The sequence below is a fragment of the Sphaerodactylus townsendi genome, linkage group LG08, assembly GCF_021028975.2.
Source record: "Sphaerodactylus townsendi isolate TG3544 linkage group LG08, MPM_Stown_v2.3, whole genome shotgun sequence".
Classification (NCBI taxonomy): Eukaryota; Metazoa; Chordata; class Lepidosauria; order Squamata; family Sphaerodactylidae; genus Sphaerodactylus; species Sphaerodactylus townsendi.
In genome coordinates this window covers 2,393,848-2,402,871 of record NC_059432.1, presented here as the reverse complement: position 1 = coordinate 2,402,871, position 9,024 = coordinate 2,393,848, and the positions used below count along the sequence as shown (strand labels likewise).

Sequence of the window (9,024 nt, the reverse complement as noted above, 5' to 3'; positions counted from 1 at the left end):
TGCATTGTCCTTTCAGCTTATTAGATTTGACGGGTGATTTCAAAATGTCTGATAGGTGCTCAGGACTAGGAGCATCACCTTCTGTTCTTAAAACGTGCTCCCCCATGTATTTTTCTCTCCCATTTGAACGGGGCCACTTGGCATACTACCTGTATTGCTTAACAAACCCTGTTCAAAGGAGAGCCGTAATTCTCGCCAGGTTTAATGTTATGCCTTCTGCCTTGTTACATGGCAGATTTAATAAGCAAGAAAAGGCTAAAAGATTGTGCCCATGTAACAATGGCTCAGTTGAATCTCTGGCCCACCAATTACTTCACTGTCTCAGATTCAAGGAAATCAGATCCGAGTATGTGAATCTCACTCCTTTACATTTACCCGATCTCCCCGATTAAATTAGATTACACTACTTGTTCGACAACCCTGATCCTTCTCTCTGTATGATAGTGGCAGACTTTCTCCTGGAAATTACTAAATGCCAGTAGATTTCCTTCATCCTAACATGTATATCCTGTATTGTATATGCTTTTTAATCTGTTTTTATTATTGTTGTACTGCTGTCTATGCCAATAAAGGCTTGCTTACTACCTTCTGTTCTTCTCTCTTAGTGCACTGTCCTTTCAGCTTATTAGATTTGACGGGAAATTTCAAAATGTCTGATGGATGCTCAGGAATATGAACATCTCGTTCTCTTCTTCTCTATTAGTGTTCTCCCCCTCCCGCAGTTATTAGACTCGACAGGTGACTGCAAAATGTCTGATGGATGCTCAGGAATATGAACATCTCGTTCTCTTCTTCTCTCTTAGTGTGCTTACCCCCACCCAGGTTATTAGACTCAACAGGTGACTACAAAATGTTTGATGGATGCTCAGGACTATGAGCATCTTGTTCTCTTCTTCTCTCCTACTATGCTTCCCCCCCCCCCCCCCAGCTTATTACACTCGACAGGTGATTGGAAAATGTCTGATGGATGCTCACAAATACGAGCATCCTGTTCTTTTCTTCTCTATTAGTGTGCTCCCCCCACCCAGGTTATTAGACTCGACAGGTGACTGCAAAATGTCTGATGGATGCTCAGAAACACGAACAGCTCATTCTCTTCTTCTCTCTTAGTGTTCTCCCCCCCCAGCTTATTACACCCGACAGGTGACTGCAAAATGTCTGATGGATGCTTAAAAATACTAACATCTCGTTCTCTTTTTCTCTTCTAGTGGATCATCTTTTTCCCAAACTCAATTCCCTGTAACGAAATGGGACCGATCGGCACCTTCATATGTTATTTGGTGGAGAATCACGAATTCTTGCTTAATGTTGTGTAAGCTGACTTTTAAAAATAATCCCCAATTTCCTTGCAGAATGACTTTGCCCTTCCGGTTGTCCAAGAGTAGCGACGTAAATTTAAGTGCCAGGATCAGCAGCTTGTTAAAACAGGAACGTCTTTTTAATATAAGTTTTTATTATTTTCTCACTTATATAAACATATTCTCAAAACTACTGTCCCCCCTCATTTTCAGGTATGCGAATTTATGGCTTTCTAATATGATGGCAATGTACGCGTTCAAGCTGTGCCGGTAAGCTGCCTTTCTTTATTTGTTGCCTCATTCTCCCCTTTCTTGCCTTTTAATGTCTCAGAAACAGCAGATGAAGTGAAAAAGGTGCTGCCGGATTGTCCTTCTCCAGATGTGAGCTCCCCTATAAAAACCTTCCTTACATACAGAAAACAAGACGTCAGAGTAGGGGAAGAGGTCGCTGGGCCTATATCAGTGGTTCTCAACCGTCCTAATGCCGCGACCCTTTAATACAGTTCCTCGTGTTGTAGTGACCCCCAACCCTAACATTTATCCATTTTACAGATGGAGAACACGGATGCAGAGAGTCTTAGGCGACCCCTGTGAAAGGGTCGTTCGACCCCCAAAGGGGTCGTGACCCACAGGTTGGAAACCACTGGCCTATATTAAGGTCAACCAAGGAATAGATTCTGGAATTATCTTCCTGTTGTTTTTTTTAATGAGATTTGTATGAATTAAAAAAGACAGTATGTGCAAATAGGCATAATTGCCTATATATGGTTGGGGAGGGGAACGCAACGAAAGGCGCAGGTGTTTAGAAGCCAGCCTTACGGGAGTCTCTTTTTTTTAGTGACAGACACCTTTGGGTGGGAAGGAAGAGCAGATGATGCCCAGAGAACTTCAGTCCTGTGCCTTGTGTCTTTTAATGCCAGTGTGCCTTCAAAAGCATTTGAAAAAATGAACCATCTCCCAGAAATTGGTCTTTTAGAGAACTGGTTCCATCCCCCACCCCCCCTTCTGATCTGGGCTGGCAAAACGGCTGGGGGCTAGCCAGCTGAGGCAACCATCCCCTCCCCAAGGTTTGGCCAAACCAAGTCACATTTACATTATAGCCAGCTCTTATTACAGATGAATTCAGCACCCCTAGAGCAGCAGTGGTGTAGCGGTTCAGAGCAGGTGTACTGTACTCTAATCTGGAGGAACCGGGTTTGATTCTCTGCTCTGCCACCTGAGCTGTGGAGGCTTATCTGGGGAATTCAGATTAGCTTGTACACTCCATCACACACCAGTTGGGTGACCTCTAGACAGTTTTTCTGAGCTCTCTCAGCCCCACCTCACAGGGTGTTTGGTGTGGGGGGGGGGAAGGGGGGAAGGGAAAGGAGTTTGTAAGCTCCTTTGAGTCTCCTTATAGGAGAGAAAGGGGGGATATAAATCCAACTCTTCTTCTTCTTCTTCTTCTTCTTCTACTACTACTACTACTACTACTGCTGCTCCTCCTCCTCCTCCTCCTACTACTACTACTACTACTAGGTGGGACCACCTTAGTGCCTGCAAGGAGTTCCCATTCAGGGAAAAAAAACTGCTGCTACCAGAGGTGGAGGTTTAGAGGAAGTTCTTCCAAAATTTTGTAACTGGACCTCTCATGGCAGCCATTTTGTGACTGGCCCATCCCCAGGGAGCCATTTTGTGGCGGCACCCTCAGCCTTTTCTCAAGATTCCAGTAGTGCCCACAGGCTGATCACAGGCGAGGGAGCCTGCTGCCAGAGATGTTACCGCCAGATCTTCCCTCCACTTTGCTGTATTGTAACCCCACCCACCTACCATCACCACACACACACCAAAGTGTACAATATGGAAAACAGTAAAAAGTTGGTTGGTTTCTGTCTTCACTGCAGGGACAAAGGCATCACGGATCCTTCAACCCAGTATCTATGGTTTATGCAAACACTTCTTTTTGGAATGGGGTCCCTTTACGACTTGCTGGAATACAACCCACCAAAGAAGAAACACCACTGAAGGATCTGAATGGAAGAAAAACTAAAAATACATTCCTGGCTTGGGTGGTTATTCTCCACTGGAGCGCAGGGGAGCCGCTAAATATATGCTTGGATAAGTTTCCCCACCTTCTAGGGGTGTCTTTTGGTATTGCAACTTTAGAGGAAGTGAAGAAAGTAGCTTAAGGAACTATTCTGGGTCAAAAGGAGCTTCCGTTTCAGAGGCATGTGAAGATTGACTGATGGTTAGTATTTCCCGCACGCACATAGACTTGCTGTACCATTTATTTATTTAGTTGTCCTTCAAGGAGCTGAAGGTGGCCTTCATCAGACCCGACTCATTTTACCCTCGCAGCAACCCAGTGAGGTAGGTTAGGCCGAGAGAGAAAGTGGGCTGAGATCATCTACGGAGGTTTCAGGGCAGGATTCAACTCTACAGCATCTTGGGAGGCCTGCAGGGTCAGCACCTGATCAGGAATTATACCTCTCCTACAACCCAAGAGTCTCCACGCTTGCTGAAAGGGAAATCCCATCCATTGAGACGTAATCTGAAGAAAATGTGACAAGTATTGCACACTCAAAAGCTTGCAGTCTTTTTCACACTCTTCCCCACACACTTTAGTCCAGTCACTGTGAAATGATAAAACGTTGCACTAAACACGCGGCACTACAGCAGGAATCCTTTTTGTGTCATGGCAGCTAACCTCTGGAATCCGAGGACCAAAGCAGACTTACAGTGCAATCCAAACACAGTTACTCGTGGGCTTAGATTAGAGGAAATTTGTTCCGGATTGCACTGTTAGAGAGAAATCAAGATCAGCACAATGCAGTGACGATCTGGGAGATCCTCCAGATGGTTAGAGGAAGCCGACATTTTGCAGAAGGAAGGATATGACCGTAGTCAGGACGACCTCTCCAGACTGTATCGAAGCGTCTGTATTTGTTGGAGGCCACGTTTGCAAAGTGGGCTTCCTTCAGAATTCTCAGCCCAACTTTCTGGAAGCTGCTGCTGATGCTGGAAGCTCTTTCCTCCTTGGTGCAGAGAGGTCCATGCCCCAGAGTAGAGTCTGAGTGTTCCTTCGTCTCCCTCTCCCAACTTTTCTAGCGCCTTGACCTGAAATAGGTGTTTTCCATGGCTTAGGGTGTTACTTGTTACAGTGTTGCTGGCTATATCCCAAGCAGGACTGCAGCTGGAGTTGTCAACATGCCTGGAGGAAAAATGCCAAATTCTATGGATTTGGGGTTTGTTGTTGTATTCTGGTTTTAAGTTAAAACAAATGTTTTGAAAACTATTATTGGAAGCAACCGCGAATCATGAGGGAAAAGACAACTGTAATAAGTAAACATTTTTCTCTGTGATATCGAGGTGTTTGACACTTCAGCTAATCGCACTGGCATTTTCAAAGCTACACCTGTTGAAGTTCCGTGGATGTTTCCAGAGTCCAGCACTGAGGGGGAGGGGAGTGAGCTGCCAATTGTTCTATTAGTAAAAATGAACAGCAGTCTTGTGTCACTTTTTAAATTAGCAAGATCTACTGTGGCGTAAGGCCGGGGGGTCGGAAGGTCCAATTCCCCGGGGAGAGAGGCATGAAAAGAGATTGATGGATTGAAGTCAGTTCTCATCCATGACCCTTAATTCTCTCCCCCCTCCCCCATTTCAATCAATGATGACCTCTCTGGAAGCGCCTGTATTAGTTAAGGAGGACTCATGCATGGATAGGTAGTTAGAGGCCTCAGACTGGAAGAGCTGGGTTCAAATGTCATTTTGACCTGCCATGGGTCCATTCCAGACAGGCCAATAAACACGGATGGTAAAAAAACTCATTTTGGGGGGAACTTCACATGGATCTCCCCTAAAACCAGTCTGCCCCGTTTTATTTCCCCAAAACTGGGTTTTTTAAGAATTGCGCCATTAGCAAGCCTTTTCAAAAATCCCAAGTCGCAGCTGCTTGCGAGCGAATGGCAGGGCAGGAGGTGCTTTATTGGCCTCCGTTTTCTTTTTAAAATTTCGCAGCTTGCATCTGTGCAGCTACACAGGCGCAGATGGTCATTTTGTGAGATGGCTGCATGGCTGGGGGGGATTAATTTGTGCATGCCTGCATAGCTACGCATCGGTGGGAAGTAAATTTTTAAAACGAAACATGTCTCCGTGCGAAGGCACGACAGCAACCTGGATTGTTTTTGTGGGCCCCAATAGTTGCCTGCACGCACAGGCGTAGCTACCATGGGGATATCCGGGGACAAATGCCCCGGGGGCCTCCTTGTGGTGGGCGCAAAAATTGCAGGTTCATTTGTGGCTTTCTGTATTTTTACTGTTTTTTTCAATTTTGGCCTGCAGGGGGCGCAGTTTTTAGGCTAGTGGCACCAAAATTTCATGCTATCATCAGGTGATTCTCCTGATGATACCAGCCACGTTTGGTGAAGTTTGGTTCAGGGGGTCCAAAGTTATGGCCCCCAAAGGGGGTAACCCCATCCCCCATTGTTTCCAATGGGAGCTAATAGTAGATGGGGCTATCATTTTGAGGGTCCATAACTTTGGACCCTCTGAATCAAACTTCACTAAACCTAGGTGGTATCATAAGGATAGTCTCCTGATGATACCACCCAGGTTTGGTGAAGGTTGGTTCAGGGGGTCCAAAGTTATGGACCCCCAAAAGGGATGCTCCATCCCCCATTGTTTCCAATGGTAGATGGAGCAACCCTTTTGAAGGTCCATAACTTTGGACCCCCTGAACCAAACTTCACTAAACCTGGGTGGTATAATCAGTCTCCTAAAGATAGCCTAAAATTTTGGTACTGTTAGCTTAAACATTGCTCTCCTGACAGGCACCCTCAAATTTTCCCCGGGTTCTCTTTTTTAAATCCACCCCCTTTGGAGTGGATTTAAAGGGAGAATCTGGGCTCCCTAGATTAAAAAAAAACATTGAAAGTATTGTTGAAGGCTTTCACAACCAGATTCAACTGCTTTTGTTGTATTTTATTAGAAGAAAGTGCGGCTGTGGTTCAGTAGATCTTAGCCTTGAACGTTTCACTTGCATCTGTGGCAGCAAGCATTCAGAGGTGTACCGTTAAGAGAGAAGTCTGTTATAAGAGAAGTCTGGACACAGTGTATAACAGACTTCTCTCTGTGATATACCTCTGAAGATACCAGCCACAGATGCAGGTGAAACATTAGGAACAAGATTTACCAGACCACAGCCACGCAGCCCAGAAAACCCACAACCACCAACATTGACAATGATGCTGTTTGGGGTGGATGGGTGGGAAATCCACCCTGAAACTGCATCACTTTCAATGTTGTTTAAACTAGAGAGCCCAGTCTCTCTCTTTAACGTGGATTTAAAAGGAGAATCTGGGTTCTCTAGTTTAAACATTAAAAGTGATGCTGTTTCAGGGTGGATTCCCCCCCTTCAGAAAATAGCTTCACTTTCAATGTTGTTTAAACTAGGGAGCCCTGGGTGTGTTCAGATTTGTGTGTTGGGGCATGTTCTATAATGTGATGGTGACTTTGAGATGACCTGGTGCAAAAAAAATGTTGTTTGGTCGTGGTGGGGGAGGGACGCTGCCCATATGCGGGGAGGGGGGGGCCTCCCGCAAAACTCAGATTTTGTCCCGGGCTCCATTTCCCCTAGCTACGCCACTGCCTGCACGGATGTATGTGAACGCGAAAACAGGTTCCTTTATCCTGCAACCCATTATGCATTTGCTGTGCAGAAGGGGCCATGGTCTAGCTTGCAATATACAAATACTAAAGAAGCAAAAAGTATACACTAACAGTGCAGTCATAAGCAGAACGATGCCTTCAAGGCAATGGACTTAGAAAGCAGGTGTAGCATTTTCACTCTTTTCTGTGAGAGCCCTGATATGTCTTGTTCTGGGGTGCTGCCTGCCACGCTGCCGCTTTGCTTTCTGTTTTTCTGCTGCCGCCGAAATAAATCTTAGTTGGATGCAAAAAAAGCAGGATGACTTTGTTGCCTATGGTAGAATGTATGGGGGGGTATGGGGTACGGGGGTTATGGGGGTGACTCGAGGTCCTCCAAAAAAAACAATGGTTTCTCTTCAACATAAACAGAGTTTATTCCAGAAGTTAAGGATTTCTATCCTCCCATTTTTCAAGGACTTTGTTAATCGGGGTGGTTGAAGATCTGATGTCCAAAATAGCAGGTCTGTTTCCTCCTTTCGGTTTTACTTTTCCCTCAAGGGCTGTATCAAGATGTGTGCAGCTGATTTGGAGACCACCTAAATAAGATTTCTGGGGAGCCCACTGATTATGTGGTGCTACAGATTGTTTTTTATACAATGCCCCCTTTCCCACGCCCATAGCACACTGTCCTCCCCTTCTCAATTCAGTTTCCCGCCATTTTACTGGAGTGATCCCCCTCTGTAGGAAAACGGTTGTTTTCAGATGCCGTCTTTCCCTCTGCAGCAGTGGCGTAGGAGAAGCAGTGGCGTAGGAGGTTAAGAGCTCGTGTATCTAATCTGGAGAAACCGGGTTTGATTCCCCGCTCTGCCGCCTGAGCTGTGGAGGCTGATCTGGGGAATTCAGATTAGCCTGTACACTCCCACACACGCCAGCTGGGTGACCTTGGGCTAGTCACAGCTTCTCGGAGCTCTCTCAGCCCCACCTACCTCACAGGGTGTTTGTTGTGAGGGGGGAAGGGCAAGGAGATTGTCAGCCCCTTTGAGTCTCCTGCAGGAGAGAAAGGGGGGATATAAATCCAAACTCCTCCTCTTCCTCTTCCTCTTCTTCTTCTTCCCTATACTCAGGCTGGAAAAAATGGCTTAAAGGAAAACGGCTTTCCTCTTTCCTTGCCACAGCCCTCCCTGTCAGCCATCAGATTGTCTTCCCACTCTGCTGCTTGTGCAACACTCCACTCGGAGGTCACTTGTCCTTGACGAGGATGTAGATATTGAAGGGATGAGTTGGGATAAGAACTGGTCAGGGGTCATGAGAACACACACTTCTCCTTCAGTCCCTGCATTGGCTGAAATAATCCACAGGACCAAAACAACTCCCAGGTTTGCCCCAAAAGCTACACAGGACTTCCCAGACTAGAGATGCAAATTCTTGCATTGCTTTCCAATTTGACCTGGCTGGCCAAAATACGGGCCAGTCACGATCTCTGCACTGAGGTCCCCCATTTTTCATGTTTTCATGGCAGAAGGTGGTGTCTGAATGGTTGTGTATGTGGATTTCTGAGCCCTCCAGTCAAGGGACCAACTTCCTCCAGTCAAGGGGCCAACCATTCATCTGTGACATATACACTTTGTGCCTACACCCACCATGCTGAACCAAAACTCCAAAGGAGCCCCTGGGATCAAAAAGGTTGTGGACCCTGGGGAGTTTGTATATGACCCCCAGTGAAGTGTAGAACTTAGAGGATCAGATGAACATCCGGGAGACCCACGTTCAAATCCCCTCACTGCCAAAGAAATGTGTTGGATGCCTCTGTTCAAAGATCAAGAGACGAGCAGCGCAGTGGGAGAAATGATTTTATTTTCCTTGTCACACTCCTCCCTGTTGTTTTGTTCAGGTAGATGCCCCCTCCTTTCTCAGGACAGGCTACAAAGGATTCCTTGGAGGCTTTCCAACTTGATGCTGGCAAGCTTGTCCCGTTTGGTGTTTTCTCCAGGCGCCACCGATCAATAACGCTGATCAGGCCCTTATTAAAGGGACAAGACCTATCCCCTCCCCCAGGTAGTCAGTGACCCTTGCTATAGCCCACCTTCCTTGCTTGGTGAGA

The 9,024-nt window shown here is 46.3% G+C and overlaps 1 long non-coding RNA gene across 1 annotated transcript; it reads left to right on the top strand.

Annotated features, from left to right (window-relative positions):
• The first annotated feature begins 1,208 nt into the window (after nucleotides 1-1,208).
• LOC125438282 lies at nucleotides 1,209-5,442 on the top strand. Its single transcript, XR_007245326.1, has 3 exons — nucleotides 1,209-1,312; nucleotides 1,512-1,568; nucleotides 3,182-5,442. It is a non-coding gene; the product is annotated as an uncharacterized LOC125438282 (long non-coding RNA).
• The last annotated feature ends 3,582 nt before the right edge of the window (nucleotides 5,443-9,024 follow it).